At 37.2% G+C, this 21,672-nt stretch overlaps 1 protein-coding gene and 1 pseudogene across 2 annotated transcripts in view; both read left to right on the top strand.

Annotated features, from left to right (window-relative positions):
- The window catches only part of TBL1XR1 (TBL1X receptor 1), a 172,027-nt gene that overhangs the window by 82,882 nt on the left and 67,473 nt on the right, over positions 1–21,672 (top strand). The window contains exons 1-2 of one of the 2 annotated variants that reach the window (XM_043874839.1): positions 1,813–1,831; positions 7,027–7,101. The gene's annotated coding sequence lies outside the window, so the exon portion shown is untranslated. Of the gene's footprint in view, positions 1–1,812; positions 1,832–7,026; positions 7,102–21,672 lie in introns of those variants that run through there. The other variant, XM_043874841.1, reaches the window with a different exon arrangement.
- On the top strand, positions 15,440–18,909 carry LOC122675766 (annotated as a pseudogene).

The raw sequence follows: 21,672 nt of genomic DNA, 5'->3' as shown, positions 1-21,672 counted from the left end.
AAAAAAGTTAAGCATTTTCCTTTCTATTACAAACTGAAAGTTAAAGACTTCGTTTTGGAATGTGATTGAGAGGCTCTGCCTCACTGTGTGTTCATTATCACTGTGTGGTCACATTGGTCAAGATAAATGTCATGTTCATGTGAACTTTTATCCACGGTTACTCTCTTGTGTGTGTGCATGTATATAAAGCTCTCGTATCAGCTCACAGAAGACAAAGCTGGACTCTCCAGCCATATAGCACACAGCACAGCAGAATATGAATGGACAGTTGGTGTCCTGCACAGAAGTTCACAGCCAAGGGGACAAGTGGGTGCTGACATTCAGGCCACACTCAGCCAAGCCATTTCCCTGGTATTGGGACTGTCGTCTTCTCAGAGGAAAGACCTCCTTTTTACTTACGTGTATTCTTTTAAATGATTTGAATTCTGTGCCAGGCACTCTTTGGCAGTTTGTAAATATTAATGTACTCCACTCTCATTTACAGTTTGTATTACAGGTGATGAGAAAATTGAGGCACCGAGAGGTTAAGTACCTTGTCTTGGGTCGTCTGGCTGTAGTTGCAGAGTTGTGTGTTCCCACAGTTTAGGCTCTTAACCCTCCGTACTGTAATATGGCTTCTCTTTTTTTCTAATTTGTCCTGCTGGAGTCTAATTTGTGCAAAGATGCCACAGAGGTTATTGGTGGTCCTGATAGCATACCTGAAGGCTGAGTTGGAAGGAATTGGGCAAGACATGCTTAAAACACTGTATCATATTCCACTGTAGTAATTTCCATGTCAAGTGACTGGATTATCCAAACAAAATCTGGATTGATTTTGTTTAAAAGGTATGAATATACCTTTTTAAAACAGTAATTCCTGTTTTGTGGTCTGTGTCTTTTTTTCTCTGAGATGTCCTCATTATTATTGTCCTTGCTTTTCTAATTCACTTTTGGGGAGAACTGAGTTTATCTTTTGTTTCTTTTGTTAATCTTAAAATCAAATTAATAAAACTTTTACTCAATAGGGTATGTTTCCCACTCTTGTTCTTAGAATGAGAGAAGGACTCGTTTTGCATGCTAATATTATAGAAAGACGTGATTCCTCTGCGCCTTCCCCTCCCCCTCTCCACATAGATAAATAGTTTGGCTAGTAAATTCCCCATCCTGCCCTTTGCTGCCACGTAGTCCAGTGGTCCTCACCGCCCATTGGAATCACCTGTAGGAGCTTTTAAATTCAACAGATGTGCAGATTCTATCCTAGACCAATTAAATCCAAGTGAAAGACCCTCTGTGTCACAAGTTAGAATCTGGAAAGGTATTTCTGTGGACAGTTAATCCAAGACCCAACATCCCTGGCAGAGCTGTTTCATTTCTGCTGGGAATGGATTGTTCAGCAGAGTGATTTTTGTGTTGTCTAGCCTAATTACCTATTCAAGTTCTTTGGCATCTTGAATCAAATATTCACCCCTTGGGAAGAGTAAGAAATCTAATAAGATCTAGGAATTATGTCAGTTTTTTACTTCTAACTTGTTCCGTGTCACACACCTACTTGTGTGGTCTTAGGCAAATAGGGAAAGTGCAATTTTTTTTTCAGTCTCAGTATTTCTTAGATCCTTATGCTATTTTACTGTCTCCATTTATCTTTTGCTTGTTTCTTCCCCTTAAACTATTTTCTAAAAAATGATTTAGCTGCTATCAGCTTTTTTAAAGAAAACAATGTCAAATCTGTCATATTTCTAAGGCATCTTAAGTTACACTTGCACCATTAATTTAGTGACTTTTTTTTTTTTTTTTTTAAGGAAAAGAAACTAGTTACAGTTACATAATGTTGACGTACTCAGCTTTTAAAAAGGTAATGGGCAATAATACTATATTTATTCACACATTTTTGTATCACCTCTCTAGCATCAGAGCTTAAATTTGATTCTGAACCTTTTCTCATATTCAGATTCTCTACATTGAAAGTTAGTGGACTGAAAGCTTTTGATGAGTGGATGTTAATGCCTAAAAATAAACTTTACTTTTAATAATACTCAGAACTGCCCAAACCAAGCTTTAATTTAAAAATCTCTGTGGCTTAGTATGAGTCTGTTGTTTTTATTGTCTTTAAATGGATTGCTTACTTCCTGATGGGCAAATTCTGGGGACCTTGAGGTTTTTTGTCTTCTGCTCAGTAGTGTTTTGTTTTTTTTTTTTTTAATAAATTTAATATAAAATTGAACCACATGTGATACTGCCAGTGAAACTAACCTAACTGAAGTAGTAGTTGAATGGCTAGACACAAGTGCATGTTTTTATATTTTTCTTTGCGTTTGTGGTCCTGCATATTTCTTATTTTTAGAAAATTTGGGATCATAATAAAATTCATTTCCCCTAAATCACTTAAATAACAAAGCGAAGTGGAAATCAGAGGCAGTGATGGGTACGTTGTGTTTGGCCTGACTGCTCTGCCTTTGGGCCTGATCAGTTTTCTTCAGATACTCCTGTCACAGCTCCTTCCCCCTTTTCACTCACTTCCTCTCTTGGCTGCCCAGCTTACATCTGTGTGTGATTCCCTGAGAAATGCGACTAGGGGGAGGAGAGTGAGGGACATGCTGCTCTAGAGCTTTGACGAATGTAGAGTGTGTTATTTGAGATTGCCATGTTGAAGGAGGCAACTAGCAAAGTCATTTTGTGTGAAATGGATCAGTGTAATTGAAAAGATTAAGTTGAGACTCTGATTTACAAGTATATTCCTGTTTTAAAGGTTCCAGTTGGAGGTAATCACCGTTATTTATTGTGCTTTCCGTCTTGAGCGAAGCAGTTTAGTTTTGACCTTTATCTGTGACTTTTCTGTTGTCCAGAAGTTCATTTAACAAAAATCTTTCTAAGAAGGTTGATTATGGTAGGATTGATATATTTTTCTCTTAATTTTTGAGATAATTTCCCTGCAGTTCTCCAGATTTAAAAAATTCATTTGTAACTTTTATTTCTTAAAGATACCAGCTACTCATTCTTACCTTTGTTACTAGTTATTGGTTTCTAGATTAGATTATGTCACTGCTATGAATTATAAGCAAAAAAAAATTTTTTTTAACTTTTTTAAGGGAGAAGGTTCATAATCGATTAGCTTTTAAAAGAGATTTATAAATCTTAAGAAATTTGCCTCTGGAGAGATTGCAGGGTAGTATGTTTGAAGATCAGTCAAAATACACTGTTAGGCTGTTTTTTTATGGGATTTTTCATCTTAAAAATATCCTGATTATGTATAGATTTCTGCTGAATTAGCAGTGTCTGTTCCTATACTGAAAGCTTATTCTAAGATTAATATTTCATTTATTTCAGGTAAAATGTTCTGAAATTTAGATTCTAAAAGCACAGCCCTGTAGACGAAATTAAAGCTTGCAAGCATTTATTTCATTACAAGAAGTGAAGCACATGCGTTTAGTTTATGTAGTACACTAAGTAGTTGATAGTTTTACAGATTTTATGATGTGGCTTATCATAGTTTTTTTTTATTTTAATGGCAAAAGGTCAACCTTTATTGACTTTCTTGGAAGTGCTACTAAAATTATTGGTATAGCCAGGCTCTCCTAAGTATTAAAAACAAAACAAAGCAAAACTCACTGCTGAATTCTTCCTTGCCATTGTGATATGTGTTGTAATTCAGTTCTACTGTGTTTTCTTCTCAAATATGTATGTGCCTATCCCTGCACCTATAGATACTATGTAATTTTATCATCATATGTATCCCATAAACTGTATGCTCAAGGCACCGTTCTTAGTTCTGTGGTGGGACAGCAAGATGAGCAGATCAGTCCCTGGCCTGGGGAAGCCTGATAGGGGAGGCATGGGGAGAGCATGAGGCAATTCAGTGTTGTGGTAAGGGAGACACGCATTTCTCTCAAGTAGTGAGTGAGTAATCAAGGGAGGAAGCTGATTTGGGATGAAACTTGAAAGAAGAGATGGGCTAGGTTTGTGGGCAAAACCACAGTAGAAGGACATTTCTGACAAAGTAATGGGCACTGTCACGGCAGCCAGAGAGCACAGAGCAGGGAGGGTGATCTGCTGCCCTGAGCGTGGAGGAGGTTGAGCAAGTGAGATGATAAAGGCGGGTGTTTAAGATACATAATGGTTTTGTTTTTTGGCGGTTTTAATATATATTTATCCTGTTGGATTATCTTAAATCGCCTTTGTTGTTCAGTTCCTCAGTCCAACTCTTTTTTTCAACCCCATGGACTGCAGCACACTAGGCTTCCCTATCCATCACTGTCTCCTGGAGCTTGCTCAAACTCATGTCTGTTGAGTCAATGATGCCATCCAGCCATCTCATCCTCTGTCACCCCCTTCTCCTCCTGCCTTCAGTCTTTCCCAGCATCGGGTTCTTTTCCAGTGAGTTGGCTCTTCACATCAGATGGCCAGAGTATTGGAGCTTCAGCTTCAAGCATCAGTCCTCCCAATGAATATTCAATGTTGATTTCCCTCAGGATTGACTGGGTTTATCTCTAAGGGACTCCGAAAAGTCTTCACCAGCACCACAGTTTGAAAGCATCAATGAAAAGAATGCTTGCTGCTCAGAAGGAAAGCTATGACAAACCTAGACAACGTATTAAAAAGCAGAGACATCACTTTGCCGACAAAGGTCCATATAGCCAAACTATATAGACATGGACAGATGTGACAGTTGGACCATAAAGAAGACTGAACACTGGAGAATTGATGCTTTCAAAATGAATTGACCAGGAAAATATTAATGCAGAAACCAAAATATAGCCCTACATATAATTTTTAAAAGTTTTTGGGAATTCCCTGGTCGTCCAGTGGTTAGGACTCTGTGGCTTCCACTGCAGGGGGCATAGGTTGGACCCCTGGTTGAGGAACTAAGATACCTGTTAATACACCATTTTCCATAGATTTATTTACCCTTCAGCTCCTAGAATCAGATATTTAACCCCTTCAATATTAAGTCACTCTTGTGGACTTTTCCCATGAGGAGCTGTCACCTGATAAAAGCTAAATGAATGAATGAAGAAAAGAATGGAAGAGAAAATATATTTAGAGAAAACTGAGATTAGAGACCTCTGTGAGAATGATGAGAGGACTCACCACAAAAAAATTAAGAGGAGAGAACCAGGGAGGGGGGGCGGAGTAAAGACTAGCACAGGAAAAATCTGATTTGGTATTTCCCAAAGGTACATGTGTGTAAGTTTGTGTGTGTTGGGTGTACACATCCTAGTAGTGAAAGCTCTCCATTGAAGTCCAGTGCTCAGTTACTCTATATATGCTCATTTTAGATTTTAAAAATTAAATGTTTTTAATATTTGCTACTGGGGTTCACTTGGCCGTGGTGTTAGAGAGTCATGTATAACATATGATCCATAACAGTGTTCAAAGGGTTGGGAGTTCTGCAGAGAAACAGTGGCATACCCATTCACTCAGTCCATTTGGGAAAATTGCCATGTGTTTGGGCTTATTACTGTAAGTTTACTTGTGTTTGATTATATAGATTTGTGGATTGTATTATTCAGTTTTAACCAAACCCCATAAAATAGACTTAATAATGTGAAGATTCCTACAAAGAAACAGCATATCAGAAACATGAACAAGAATAGGAAACAAGAAAACGGTAGGGTGGGTACTTAAACAGTTAGAATAAGCTTTCCACCTTCCCTGATGTAATCATATTAGAAGGTGGATGAAAAAATTAGAGATTCTCAAGAAACACATTTGACATACAGTACTGATTTCACTGTTACTACTGATGAACCTACTGCTAAGGATCTAGAATGTTGTATGATGTTAAGTAGCATATATTAGTTGTTTATAAATAACTAGAATGAATGTATGCCAGTCTACATAGCTTAGAGCTCAAAAATTCACAAAAACTTGTATAGTAAAATAATTGATGGTCATAATAAATGACACTGAGGTAGACAGAACCTCGCAGTAATCTAGTTTTTGTTTGGATTCAATCACGATGTCTATCATTTCCCCAATAGGTGTTAGTAAAGATCTGCTTAGTAGCTCAGTGTTTTGTGCCAGAAAGCCTTGGGGCTCACTTACCTGTCTTGAAACATAAGAAGCCGGTGAAATATCATATGTTGATATAACCATCTATAATTTCACTTAAAGGTGTGTGGTGTATTTAATAAGTATTATTTTAATTCCTAGATCTTCTTACAGCTCAGCTACCTGAAAGTTTTACAATAGCACTGAAGTTATTTAGTGTGGCCTTGGAGTTAGTAATCAGCAAAATGAGGGTTCCAGTCAATTGTAGATAAAATCAGAGAGGAGCGCATTTCAAGGGAATGCATTTTTTCTGCACATATTCGGTGTATTTTATCTTTTTGGTGTTACTGACTTCACACTTTTTGGCGTATGAAGAAAATCTCTTGCATGTCTTCATGTGGCATCGGCTTGCACTCTTCCAGAAAGGTGCGCTCTGCTTGCCCGTGGTGGGTGCGGCACTGATCAGTGTCCCACCCGAAAGCCGCCACTCTGAAAGGGCCTGTGAAAAACCGCTGTGTGTTTGCAGAAAATGGTCTTGAAAAATAATGTGCTGTGCCCCAGCATTTGAGAAGACTAGGTAAACTCTAGAATAGAAAGTCTGAAGAGATTTCCAGTTTAGTACATTTTGATTGAAACCAGTCATGTATTTCTCTCAGTTATTAAACAGAATATGTAGCACATAAGTTTGTACTGTTTTTCATGGCTCCTGATGGTAGATTATGAACCTGCCATACTGGGCCCAGTAGTGGTAATATTTGCGTGAGTTGAGTTGAATGGTGGTGAGTGCCTTCTTTATGCGGATTCATCTCTTTTGAGCCTCATTTTTTTCGTTGTGTCAACTTTTTAGAAATGTAATGATTCAGTGCCTGCTGTGTACTACATGCTCAAAAGTTGCTCTTGTTTATGACAACAGTTGCTTAGGGAGAGAAGGATACTCTCTGGTGGGGGCCTTAAAGACATAGAGATAGTATTTCCTTCCTGTAAAATTTGGAATGAGAAATCTTTTGAGCAGAATGTGTTTTAGGATGCACTGAATATTTTACTTTCCTTTTTCCTCAGCATCAGCAACAGCAACTTGTGATTGGCGGTACCAGATACTCAGTTGTACATCCCCACATCAATGCACTGCCAATGGTAAGAATTTCTCCTTTTTCTTTTGTCAGAGATTGTCTTAACTGCTCTTTTTATTATTCTTATAATTTTAAGAACCTGTTAAGAATTTTTAAGTTTTTCACAATTGGACAAAATTCATATGTTCCCAAACGGAAGAACTGTTTTTAAAAATATGTAATTTAAGGTACTTAGAAAATAATGTTTGATTATTTATTTATTTTTTTAAGGCAGAACACTTGATTTGAAGATTTCCATTGTCTTTGCTGTGGTTATCAGAATATGAAGAGTACTAAACTCAAGTTACAGTGGCCGTAATAGCTCTTGTGTTTTTGTCCATCAAATTACTGAAATAGTGATATCACATTTCTCGTAATATTTATAGTTAATCGGTGGTTAAATGGCTAAAATTCTACCTGTCTTTAGTAAGTGGATAATTATTAGGAGAACCATTCTTATTTATTTAACAAGGTCGTTTAGAATCTTTTCTCTGTGGAATGAAAATCTGTCCACTGTGTGATACAGCAAAAGACCATAGACTGTGGGAATTGGGATTCGCTCTCTGCTGCATATGTCTTGTGTGACTTTTGGCAGAAGCATTCTTAAAAAATTAAGTGATAGCAGTGGACTGAATTTCTAATGTTCATTCTAGCTAGGCTAAGTGATTGCATCACTGTTACATAGAAATCAGAGTGATTTTTACCTTACAAAAAGTAATTCCTAACATAAGTGGTATGGCTCTATATTTGGGGGATCAGGAAATAGAATGAATTATGAATTTTTATTTATTTTTTTAAGAATTAATGTCTTCCAACAATGTTTTCTATAGTGCATTATCAAAACTTTTAATTATTTTTACTTAATCACATTTTCATTTTAAATATTAAATTGGGGAGCTATAGAAACTGATTAAGTTTTATGGAACTTGGTGGGAAATTATAGATGCATCTGTCTGAAATAAAAAGTACTAAAAATTAACTAGAACCAGAATGAGAGAGTGCGATACGAAAGTTATCTGTGAAAATATTTCTAGGAAATGATTCATTTTAAAGATGGACTTGTCAGTGTGTTAGGTTTCCTCTGCCTAAACTGTCTTCTGTATTCTTACTGCTGATGAGAAAATGACCTCTCCCCATCTCCAATCTCCCTTCTCCCTTTTTCCTTCCCCTCAGCAAGTAATGGGGAATGTTGGGGGAAAAAAGGATTTTTGTTCTGTCCCTACCTAGCACGAAGGATGACATGGTCCTTCATTCATATATGAAATATTTATGGGTTCTTTATGGTACTTGGGTGATTCATTAACCATCATTAAATCTGCTGTTACATCCTCTGGAGCACTGCAGTTTCTCACATAAACAGCTCATCAAGCATTTTGAGTAGCTAACTGTTTTGTTTGAAGTTCACTTTTGAAACCTGTGCATTTTTCTTGGTTGTTGGAGTCTTAGCTTTTTGTGTCATGTCTCCCCCGAGAAATAAGTTGCACAGACCTGTTGGCTGTCTGAGAGCCAATTGTGATGCTACTGGTTCTCTCTTCTAAGTGCCTGCCTTCAAGTGACTTTGTAAAGTACCTCTCACATAGCCTGCGTGTTGTGTTGTTTTGTTTGGGAAGCAGCTTGTAGACTGTATTTTAAATTCAGTTATCTCAAGCACATTTGCCAAATTTTTGAAAAATCCCTGAGGTCATTTTTAAGTCATTTTTATGTATGGCTTATGCTTTACCTCTTTTTATCCTTCTAATACGTTTGGCTTGATTACATCCTTATGCCTCTCTTTCCCTTGAATTTTTTTTTTAATAAATCAGTAGTTAGATTTAAAAGATTAATCTAATTCAGGTTTTTCTGCATTATTTGGGGATGGGGATAGGGTGACAGAAGCCGTACATAGTGAAGCATAAGCTGTAAGTAGCAGTCAAATGTAATATATGAATTTTGTTGCCAATCTGTAAAAGTTCAAATTAAAATGATATATGGTGATACTAAGAAATTATTGTCATCACCTTACACTACCCCAAAACCAAATAAACCAACCCCCTAACCCTCACAACAGCCAGAAACTGTCACAGGAAATAAAGTAACAAGTACAGCAAGAATTCAAGGATATCAAACCAGTCCATCCTAAAGGAAATCAGTCCTGAATATTCATTAGAAGGACTGATGCTGAAGCTGAAGCTCTAATACTTTGGCCACCTGATGTGAAGAGCTGACACATTAGAAAAGACGCTGATGCTGGGAAAGATTGAAGGCAGGAGGAGAAGGATGAGATGGTTGGATGGCATCACCGACTTGATGGACATGAGTTGGAGCAAGTTCTGGGAGCTGGTGATGGACAGGGAAGGCTGGCGTGCTACAGTCCATGGAGTCACAAAGTGTTGGAAGTGACTGAGTAACTGAACTGAGGGTGACAGAACGTATTGTAGGGGGTACTAAGTAATTTAAGGAGAGGCATATAATATTGATTTGTCTCTGTTTGTGACCATTGATGGTCATTACCTAGATCACCTCCATTATTTATTATCTGTAGTATTTCTATAAAAAGAAACTTCCCTCGTTAAGTATTTGGTTACTCTGTGGCACAGTTTGCACAGAAAAGGCATACCAAATTCTTGATTCTTCCCTTTATTTACCAGTTTTCTGTATCTGTAGCTCTATTCCTGTTTTGTACATAAGTTTATCTACCAATTTTTAAAGTGCTAAGTTGTTTCCTAGAATGCTGGGAAAAGTAGACCAGAAAAAACTCTTACAAAAAGTGTCTCTCTGAGCTTGTGAATTTAAATAATTTGATTTTTTACTGCATTGCAGTTTTTATCCTTGGGATACTCAGATTGTCTTAGCCTAGGGAGCCTTTTTAGGTTGACTTCTGAGCGTTTTTGATAGCTCTCTGACCCCTGCTTTGTTACATGGCAGGGTGTTCCTGAGCTCATCTTCCACGTGTCCTTCCTCAGCCCTCACCTCAGCTGTGTCTCCAGAAAGCCCAGTTCCTTTTAGTGAGAAGCAGTATGTAGAGCCACAGTTTTGTGCTGAGGGCATTTGTTGTTTTCTGGATATCTATCTGGTGTGTCTGTGATACATCTGGTAAAAATTTTGGATTTTAATTTTTCAAGCTTAAATTCTTTGATTTCAATATTGCCATCCTTTCTCATGCTGAAAAATGTCTTTTTCTAATGGTATTTATGTAAACTTGTTTCTTTTGTAACTTTATATTGCATATTAGTATAATGCTATATATGTATTTAACATGTGTAAAACATATTAAAACCATAAAATAAAGTGTGTAAGATATAAATATGTAAATATATAAAATAAATAAAATATTGTACATAGTATAATTTTTATATTTATAAATAATATTTATATATCCAAACCATTACCACCAATATGATTACTGAAAACTGCAATTTTAATTTTTTTTTCTTTTGCCCATATCCCACTGGGGTTTACATTCAAAGTAAATCCACTTATATGATTTTTCCACCAACTTGGTCAGAATCAGGTCCATTTGTTTGATTTTATTTTTAATTATTAGCATTTAAAAATACTGATTTAATCTTGTTTATAATTTTATGTAAAACACTGATACTACTTCAAAATGAAGTATGTACTTAGTTTCTTCTCCTTATAGGTAACCAAGTTTACCTAGGTTGCTATTTTTAAAAATATAAATAAACCTGTGTGGGTCTATAGACACACACACACACACTCACACACACACACACACACATATATATATACACACACATGTTTTGTATGTACAAGTAGAAGACAAGCTCAGTAACACCCTGTCATGTAACAAAGCAGGGAAGCCATCAGAGGCCAGAGTCCTATCAAAAACGCTCAGAAGTCAACTTAAACGTTCTGTATAGTTCTGTATAGACGTCAGCAGAACGTTTTGGAGACCAGTGTATAGAATTAGTCCTCTGTTTTTATAATAGCTGAGTAGTAGTTCATTACCTAGATGTAGCTTAGCTGTTTCATGAATGAGAGTTTTAGGTATGAGCATAAATGTTCGTGTAATTTTGAGGCAGCTTGCCAAATTCTCTTCCTCAGGCTTTCTGCCATTCTCTGTTTTTCCCAGTACTGTGTGAGGGTGCCTGTCTCCCCACTTGTAAACAGTATGTAGTCAGAACCTTTTGGCCGCATACATACTTTATCTCATAGTTGGAATACGGTGTCTCAGTTTAGTTCTCATTTGCATCTGACGTGCTTTAGAGCAGTTTGTGTGTTTTTTTTCCTTTGAACTCTTCCAAAGATAAATTTTCATTTTCAATAAAAGACTATCCATTTTGTCGACCAGTCCCTTTAGGCCTTCTCTTTTCTCTTTTTTTCTAATTCTCCAGTCATCCCACAGCTTCTAAAACTTAATTTGGTTTAACAAGATTTTCCTACTAAGAATAGAACCTCACTGACCAGTTGTCAGGTTTGATTTCTGTAGAATCAGACCCTTGATTATAACCATTTTATTTGAAAGCTAAACCCAGAAAGTTCCTGTGAGGAAATAAGAAAAGGAAGATGAGACCAGTACAGGATACAGGTTAACGTTTTAGGCAATTGGGACAGTGTCTTGTTGGGACCTTTGGAAGCCAGTGTAGAACATGCACCTTAGTTCTTCCACTCAGTAGTCACGAAAGGGGCAGTTTGTCCAACAACTCCATTCCTTACTGGTGGAGTTATGCTTTGGAAAGGGCAAGACATCAGCTCCTTAGTGCTCTCCCCTGACCTAACTGTGGCCAGAGATGACCTTTAGGTGTTTGCAGTAAGAAGGTGCCTACGTCCTAAGGAAAACGGTGATCAGGGCTTGTGGCCTGGGCACTGCCAGTGTCCATGGACTGTTGTGTCAGTGATATTCTAGTCTCCTTGCAACTACATTTCTCAGTGTAAATTAATCTCATTCATAAATTGCCCTACTGTATTTTGTTAACATCTATTCTCCTAGAACTTGATTGTTCTAAGAGAATTGATAAAAGTAAATTATGACTTGCTCAACTGAGGAGAAGACCCCAGAGTTATAACCTTTTTGAGAGGTAACTCCCAAGAGCAGTGTGGTGTGTATTGAGGAGCTAACGATCTGTTCCTTTTTATTCTCCACTTCTCAAGAATATCATCTATGAAGTAATTTGTTCTGTTCACTGTAGAAGAGTTCATTATTATTTTCGTCCACTGCCGTGATTTTGAGCTGGTGTTAGTAACTGCGAAGCATGAATGGTGCTGCCTTATAGACAGGACGTGTGAAGTGTTCATTTTATTTTGGTGGAGAATTTATGTCCCTGAAGAACTAATTTTCAGATCAACAGTAAGAGTTACAGTGAAAAACTCTCTTAGTTTTGTGGATTTTTTTTCTTCCTTCCCCTTTGAATGGATGGAACTGAAAATAATAGCTACAGGCTGAATTTCTTTCAGAAGTGTCTGTGCTTTTGCATATGTCTGAGCAGGTATCCCTTTGAAAAACGTGTGGTTGATTTTCTGTAAAAGCAAAACAAATGATAAACTCAGAAAAGCAGAGCACATGCACATTGGAGTTGTATTTTTTTTATAAGATTCTTTTTGATGTGGACCATTTTTAAACTCTTTATTGAATTTGTTATACTATTGTTACACTATTCTGTTTTATAGTTTGGGTTTTTGACCACAAGATATGTGGGGTCTTATCTCCCTGACCAGGGATGCACCCCTTGCATTGGAAGGCAAAATCTTAACCACTGGACCACCAGGGAAGTCCCTGGAGTTGGGTTTAACTGAATGCCTTCATCTTTACCATTGGATTTGTTGTGTATTGTGTGATGTGAGGCTGATATGACTGACCAAAATGAAACCCGAGTGATTGTGGTATCATTTAGAAGGCAAAGAAAGTGTAGATTCTTACATGGATTTAATCCTTATATTAATAGTAGTAGTTGACTTATTACGGTGGAATAGTTAAACTTGTTATGGTGAGTAGCCGTATGGTGTAATAATTAACTTGCTATGGTGAGTAGCAACTTAAAAATTGATCTTCATACGTCATATAATCTTGGCCTCTGTTCTACAATTTCTTAGTATGGGGTACCATGCAACCAAAAATAAAGTCTGGCTCTTCATGTCTCAAGGAGCCCAAAATAAAGTGAGCAAGGACTTACACCCACATAAAGGGATGAATATTTAATGGAATAATGTTAAAACAAAAGGTGTTCTGTCATTGATTATTTTCTGGCTCTATTTTTAAGTTTTTCCAGCTTATGCTGACTGTACTGTGTTAAACTCAATCTTCATAGGATCAGGCACATCTAGGGTTGGGCTGTGCCGTGTTTTGCTCACTCAGTCTTGTCTGACCTTTTGCGACCCTTTGGACAGCATCCCACTAGGCTCCTCTGTCCATGGGATTCTCTGGGCAAGAATATGGGAGTGGATTGCCAATTTCTTCTCCCGAAGATCTTCCCTATCCGGAGATCAAACCTGCATCTCCTGATTAGAATTGGGCTCCTGGTCTAATACTAGCAATATAACCAGATTTGAAACTACAAACCATATTTCATGGATGTATTGAAGCCATTTGGAGTCTTCTTTTCCTTGCTTTCTTTCATCAATCCATCCACCTTTCCAGGGCATAATACTGCTTTTTAAAAACATTTGAGTTTTAGTTTTTTGTTCCAAAGAAAAAACTAACATACTGAAGTGTTTGAGAGGTAAAAGACAGAAACTGCCAAATTTAACAGATACTGTTTGTTGTCGTCTTCACGTTCTGTCCTTTTCTGCAAGCTAGTTAATTTCAGTCATATCTTTTGATGTTTCTCCTGATTCTTTTAAACGGAATTTCTTCACAATGTCTATTTTGTCTCCTATGCTATGATTACTATTTCCTCCTGTCAGGAGGACCTGTTTTTTAAAAAAGATGTTGATGTTCGTATTTTTCTACCTACTCTATAGAAAAGACCATCTCACTTGACATTCATTTCCAGTTAAATTTTAGTGGAATCATGTGAGTTCATTGTAATCTGATATTTTTAAAAAATGACTAAATATAGGGGTTTATGAGTTTAGAACAAATCAGAGAGAGATATTTTAAATATGTAGGAGACACCAAGACATTTTGATTAGCTTACAGTTTTTTGACACATTAAAAAATGTAAATTAAAATCAGACCAACAATGGAAAGATGAGTGAGTGTTCTGAAAGAGAGTAGATAGATATTTAAATATCTGTGTAACTGTGAGGCTGTTACCATCTCTGTTTTGTGGATGAGAAACCATTTTTCCTGTTCATAATGGCTTAGATAATAAATTGCAAAGTCTGAAGTCTGAACCAAGTCTTTTCCCACAGTTTTTTCCTCTCTTTAGAGAACATGTCTGTATTTCTGTTCTGAGGTGGAAATGATAGTGTCTGTGGCATGATGGAATTGGAGTGGAACTCTGGGTTGTCACAGAGATTGTGTGTTGCCTTTTATATTACATGAGGGATAGTTAAGGAATGAAATTGTTGTAGAGGCCTTTAAAAAAAATTATATTTGCATTTGCAAATTTTCTTAAGCTTTTTGTTATTTTCTGACTTCCCTTGTGGCTCAGCTGGTAAAGAACCAGCCTGCAATGCAGGAGACCTGGGTTCTATCTCTGGGTTAGGAAGATCCCCTGAAGAAGGGAAAGGCTACCCACCTCAGTATTCGGGCCTGGAGAATTCCAAGGACTATAGTCCACGGGGTTGCAAAGAGTCAGACAGGACTGAGCGACTTTACTTGTTTCTGACAGGGCAAATTGTTGTTTTCATTGGAAGGGGGGATTTGATATTTTGCCTGAAACTTCAGAAGCTAAGTATCACAGTGAAGCATCTGAATTGAATATTGTGTACTTTTAAAACATATTTTGTGTTTCGTTCACCAATCTTTTAATTCATTTGATGGAGGAATGCTTTTGTTTCATAAAGTCTTTTAATGTATTCCTTGTACACTTTCTCCCCTCAGTTGCAAATAGGATAGGATAAGCAGTGGTTTTCCATAGAAATAAATAGTTAATTTATTTATTTTGAAATGATCCATAAGTCATTTGTCTACTTTTCCCCCCTTTTATTGAAGTTTCTACCTGTAGTAGGGATGGAAATTTATTTCAAAACCAGGCTTTCTCTGATTTGTCCTTCTGCCCGTAACAGAACAGGTCTCATAACCATCCTTGGTAGACTCTGGAGGGTGTGTGGGGGGGGGGTGTGTCAGACAGATAACTCATGAGACACCCTGGCCTTGTTTGCTCTACCTCACGTCCCCCTGCCCTTCCACCCCGTGTGTGTGTGTGTGTGTGTGTGTGTGTGTGTGTGTGTGTGTGTGTGTGTGTGTGTGTGTGTGTGTGTGTGTGTGTGTGTGTGTGTGTGTGTGTGTGTCACAGATAACTCATGAGACACCCTCCCCCTGCCCTCCCACCCCATGTCTGCACCTGCACTGGGTAGTGTGGTAGCCACCATGATGTGTAACTGTGGAACACTTGAAAAAATGACCAATTGTAATTCACATATGCTGTAAATATAAAATGTACTCTGGATTTTGAAGAGATTTTTTGGTTTGTTTTTTAAGTGAAATCTTAATCTTGCATGGATTTCAAGAGATGATATTGTTTGACTTCCAATTTCCATTCTCTGTAGAACAAGAACAGGTCATTCCTTTATTGACATGCATGTTTGAATATATTGGATTAAATAAAAATAGACTATTAGAATCAATTGCTACCTTAAAAAAATTTTTTTTTTTCCTCATGAGGTTACTAGAAACTGACAAACCTTTGGTTAGCATTGTATGTCTGTTGACAGTGTTCTATACCTTGCTGATCACAGCTACCTGATTTAAAGCATCTTTAAAGGTTCTCCTTGTCTGCCAGAAACAAGTTATTAGAGCAGTGAGAACCTTCAGGAGCCCTGCGAACATGGCACTGGAAGTGGTGCAGGGGATGTGGGCTGCTGTCTGCAGCCCGCGTGCCATCTCAGCGCCCAAAGCACCCTCCCCTGGGGGCCGCACACCCGCCCAGCTCTGCTGGCGATGCCAAATCCACAGAAAAACACGAATGGATAACAACGAAAGCAGTGTTGGAACAGTGGGAAATAGCAATTTTGCACGGGAAGCTTTTGGGAGATATTTGGGAGATGTTGTTTACCGTAATCTACCTGAAGTTGGGGCAAAATTGAACAGACAAGGAGTCTGGTGCTTTGGAAAGTGTGAAAGCTGCTAGTGAACTCGATTCTCCTCTGTCAGGAAAAGTAACTGAAATTCATAAAGCTCCAGCAGAAAATCCAGGACTTGTCAACAGATCTTATTATGAAGATGGTTAGCTAATCAGGATGACACTCAGTAACACTTCAGAACGAGATGAGTGAGTGAAGAAGCATATGAGAAATACATACAATCTATTGAGGAGTGAAAATGGAACCCCTAAGTAAACTAGTTTGAAACAACTTAAAAAAAATTAGGATCTGGGGAAACTGGAATGACTCTCAGAAAGTTCCTAAAATTAGGTCATGGGACTACATTACAAAGCTTAAGTTGTCATTATTCATTTGTAAAATGAGGACCTAAATGTTAGAGAAGGGATGCTAATCACTTAGTTTTGGTAGAGCACTATAACTTGAACCAAACCCCCTCATTTGTATTTGAGTTTTCTTTTAATCTATGTCATACAAACTTTATAGAATTTGAATATTCTTCAGAGGTGAATCATGAGTGCTTTCACAGGACCTAAAGAGGAGATAGAAAAATAAGAATTAAAGCATCTTTATCAGTTTCCCTGGTGGCTCCAACAGTAAAGAATCCATCTGCCAATGCAGGAGACTTGAGTTGGATCCCGGGGTCAGGAAGAGCCCCTGGAGAAGGAAATGGCAACCCACTCCAGTATTCTTGCTTGGAGAATCCCATAGAGAAGAGGAGCATGGTGGGCTACAGGCCATGGGGTCACAAGGAGTTGGGTACGAATGAGCGACTGACATGTTGAAAGCGTCTTTGCTAGAGATCTGTAGGTTTTTCCCCCCTCCACTACAGTTAAGAGCTAAAGATACAGACTGTCAGGAGAATTTTCTTTTATTAAAATTAGGCTTTTATTCTCATCTATTTATGTTATTCTCTTATTCAGTGTTTGCTCTCCTTTGTGTATACTTACTTCCTTGTGAAATCACTTTTCCCTTGATTTTTCAGTTATAAAGTTTCCATGTGGTTCTTCTTATATTTTCTACTTACGAGTTTTTACCATCATTTCAAGTGCCTACCCTTACTCTATGGAGAATGGACTATTAAAATAGCTGCCTTATCTTTGATAATTCTCACCTCTAGATCATCCCTTGAGACTGACACTTGTTCCTGCCTTTTTCTTTGAGAATTAGATTTTCTTGATTCTTTGTATGTTGAGTAACTTTTGTATTGTATCCTCTCAGGAGATTATTATTATTCTGTTTGAAACCAGACAGGTCCAGACTGAACTTTCTGTGTCATGGACAGTGGCCCCACTGTGAGTTCAGTGTTCAAAGCCTTTATTCTGCTGCTTCGTGCCTTCTCACGTGCACACCTCCGGCTCAGTGTGGGACCCTGACAATAGCTCCTGTCTTCAGTTCTCAAAACCTTTGCCTATTTGAGTATGTTTTGCACACACATCTTTGGATGAACTTAGGCCTTGTGTTGGTTCGTATACAGAATTACAGGATCCAGCTCCCAGAGGCCTCTCTTTCTGGTTTGGTTGAGCTACTTTGGTTGAAAGGGACTAGCTCAGTCAGGGTCTTGAGAGAGAGAAACATGGGAAAAGGGGGTTATGTCAATTGCAGTTTTGAATATGTGTACTTTTAAGAATAGTAGCAGGTTAGAATTACCAAAAATGGAGTAGTGGTTCCTGTCAGACAAATCGTCCCACACGTGCTGACAGCCATCTCTGGACAACATATGGAAAAAAGTATGAGAACATTGTCCAGCAAACAAGTAGAAATAGAAACTGGGTTGGAGTGGCCGTGGGTGAGTTTCCCCAGTTGACGGTGTTCTCCTGAGAGCAGGCTCCTCGGGGGTGGTTTGCAGTTTTAACCTGGCTTGAGGAACCAGGCAGCTGAGAACTACCACAGCAGCTGCAGAGCAGTGGAGCCAGCAGGAGGAAGACGGAGGAGGTCTGAGAGAGGAAAGCACCTCAGAGGTCGAGGACCAAATCCTGGGTATAAACTCTGTCAAATACCGGGGCCGACCCCTAAACTTGGAAACAGTTCGGGTATCAGCAAGAGAGTAGGTAAACTGTGCTTCATTTGTATCACAGAGTATTACTAACAGTTGAAGGAGAAAACTGTTGGTACCTGAAGCAATTTGTACTGAACTCTAAAACATGCTGAGTGAATGTAGTCTCACATGAAACAGGACGTAATGTATGACTCCTTCCTTACACAGTGTACTGAAAACAGGCAAGTATCTGTTGTGTGTTGGGGCTGGGGCGGGACAAAGATAATTACTGTTGGGGAAAAAATGATTGCCTGGGCTTAGAAATGGAAACATGGCTGCTGGGGACAAGAATTAAGTAAGAAAAGGCATGTGGGAACTTTCTAGGGTGATGGCAGTGTCCTGTTAGGGATTTGAGTTACTTGAGTTTGTGCATTCGTCAAAATTCATTGAATAGTGCACCCGTACATATCTGTAGTAGTTTGCAAGAATTCTTTCTTTAAAAGAAAAATTGTACTAAATACTCTATTATAGTTAATGATAGGCAGTTTGAAGTATATATGGGTTTATGTGAACGAAGTTTACTGATAGCTGTCTTTTTTGAAGTGCTTCAGAAATTAAGATTAGTTAATGCTGCTGCTGCTGCTGCTGAGTCACTTCAGTCGTGTCCGACTCTATGTGACCCCATAGACAGCAGCCCACCAGGCTCCCCCATTCCTGGGATTCTCCAGGCAAGAACACTGGAGTGGGTTGCCATTTGCTTCTCCAATGGGTGAAAGTGAAGTCGCTCAGTCGTGTCCGACTCTTGGCGACCCCATGGACTGCAGCCTACCAGGCTCCTCCATCCATGGGATTTTCCAGGCAAGAGTACTGGAGTGGGGTGCCATTGCCTTCTCCGAAGATTAGTTAATAGACGTGGGTAAAACAGAAGAAAGCATTAATTTTAAAGTCTTAGTGATGGCTGTGTGAATGTTCTTTGTACATTTCTTTGAGTTTTTCTGAAGGTTTGAAATTTTCATCATGAAATGTTATGAAAGATACTAGTAGGCAGTATATCTCTGCTGTTTGTTTTTGGTGACTTTCATAAAAATTGGTATTTCTTTAAATTTGAAAATATTTTAAAGAATTTATCAGTGACATTTTTCTGCTTATGCATTGAGCTCTGAACTGTTCAGGGTGTAGAAAGATAGAAGTAGAAATAAACAAGGTAAGTGGAAAGACAAAACATATACACACAATAATTTGAAGACTTCAGAGTGATAGAGCAAAATCTCACGAAGATCATTTATAATAGTGTGATCAGAGTCAAATGTGAATAGTGGGAAATGGAATCACTGGGGTTGCTTATTTTGAGCAAGTTTTGAAAGTGCTCATAGAGGAAACTTTTAGATTCTCTTTCTCTTCTTTTAATTGGCCAATTGTTGATTGCAAAGTATGACTTAGGGCACATTTATTAGTGTGTTGTATTCATTCTTCAGCAGAGGAATGCTGCATGATTTTAATGCTAGAAATTGTTAGCCAGATTGAATGATGAGAATTTATTTTAAAACTGTATTTTAGGAAAATGGTAATTGTGTGTTAATAAGTTGTTCTATTAAAAAACAGATGATCATAGTTGCTGAATTTTGTAATTCTTTTATAAAGAATTTATAATTATTTTGAGAGATGAGTATAGTGATGTTAGAAATATTAATATACTATCCAGTATTAAGTATAAGCATTCTAAGCTACTCGTTCATTCTTTATCCTCAACTTACTCTTAGGAAATCTATTCTGATAGACTGAATTTTTTTAGGTATATATTGGAATAAATTATAAGTGGATAAAGATGAGAGAAAAATGAAATACTGAAATATAAATGAATTGTGAGATTTTTTAGCCATTAGTTTGATCATCTGTTTCTTTCTATTGACAGTTTTTCTTCCCTTAACCTGAAATGAGAAGTTTGAACAAGATTAAGAACTTATTAAATACATTTACATTTTAGAAAACAAAAAGTTATATATAATTAATTTTTATATATATATATATTTATATTTATGTATGTATGTATGTATGTGTGGCTTGTTAGTTTCTAGTGACCAGAAATAGATTTGGACTTATTTTTGGTCTTTTGACTTTTTAATCTTTCCAGTTGTATTGCAATAAAAAAAAGGGACCATTTCCATTATAACTTTCTTAAAGCAAATATGCTGCAAAAATACAAACAGACGAAAAGCAAATGTGCTGCTATTTTGTATGTAGCTTTAGCAATTTATAATTGTTCCTAGAATTTTGTATTATTGATATCTAAATGAAGCATTTTGGTCTTTGAGAAAATTGTACTGTATACTGACTTACGCAAATGTTAGGAATAATTAGAAATGTGTTTCTGTTCTACAGATAGAAATTTAGTGAGGAAAAATCCAGTGGCCTTCTTGCCACATACCAACTGGTTATTTAAACATCAAATTTTCATTTAACCCCTGATCTTGGTACCAAGAGAATAGTGTTTTCTGCAGTACAATCAGTTCTGAATTTTTGAGGAGCTGGTTTACATCTGTATGATAGTGGCTAAAAATAATGCTGCTTATAGTATCCTATCACTAGTAATTATAATAAAACTAGTAGTTTTATTATTAGTAAATAGGCTTAATGTTTAAGTGTCTCTGAAAAAAGTCATGGAGGAGGGGGGAAATAAGGTAGTTTGAGTAGATTGCTGAAAACAGCTTTTGCGCAGAAGAGTGCACCAAAGTATGCTTTCCACATCCATACTGATATCTGCTGTATGCAGTTAGGTGTACGTTTATTTTAGTCAGCTCATTAGGATTATAAGTCAAAATACCTACATTAAAATAGAAAATATTTTTAATGTGAAGGAAAGTTTGGGCACATGGATATCACAACTATTTTAAGACTAGCCAAGAACAGATTTCATTACCATCAAGGATGCTTTGTTTTTGCCTTTGTTTCTACTAGCCAGAGAAAAATTTTATTAGTGATTCTGAGTAACATATTAGGTGCTGTATTGCCAGTGTGAAATGTTCAAGTGAATGATTAATGGAATTGTGTGTATGCCAAGTTATTTTATAATCACTAGGTGATTTGCATAAAGTAAGCTTTAAAAACAAATTTTTCATAGACTATTTCATTATATCTTTGTATATTTTAGAAGATATATGTTACATCCTTTAAAAGGATAGATTTTTGATATTAATAGTTTCCTGATTGTAGAGATATGTTTATTGGTCCTCGTATAGCTAGAGTTTTAAAAATCTGCCAGGTGAGATTCATAGTATTAACATAAATGAAAAGTAAAGGTAAACTATAGCATGAGAGGATCTATGAACTTAAAAAATTTATCAGACCCTAGACCAGTCAGTTAATTACCTGTATTTAGGAAATTGCCGTTAAGAAACCACAAGTTTTTGAGGCACCAGAGCCTTTCCATTATTTGTTACTGATATAGAGAAGCTTGATTTCTTTTAGTGTAGAAAA

Source organism: Cervus elaphus, chromosome 19 (assembly GCF_910594005.1).
Source record: "Cervus elaphus chromosome 19, mCerEla1.1, whole genome shotgun sequence".
Classification (NCBI taxonomy): Eukaryota; Metazoa; Chordata; class Mammalia; order Artiodactyla; family Cervidae; genus Cervus; species Cervus elaphus.
Note: the sequence above shows the minus strand (reverse complement) of the source record. Positions and strands in the feature narration are given on the sequence as shown.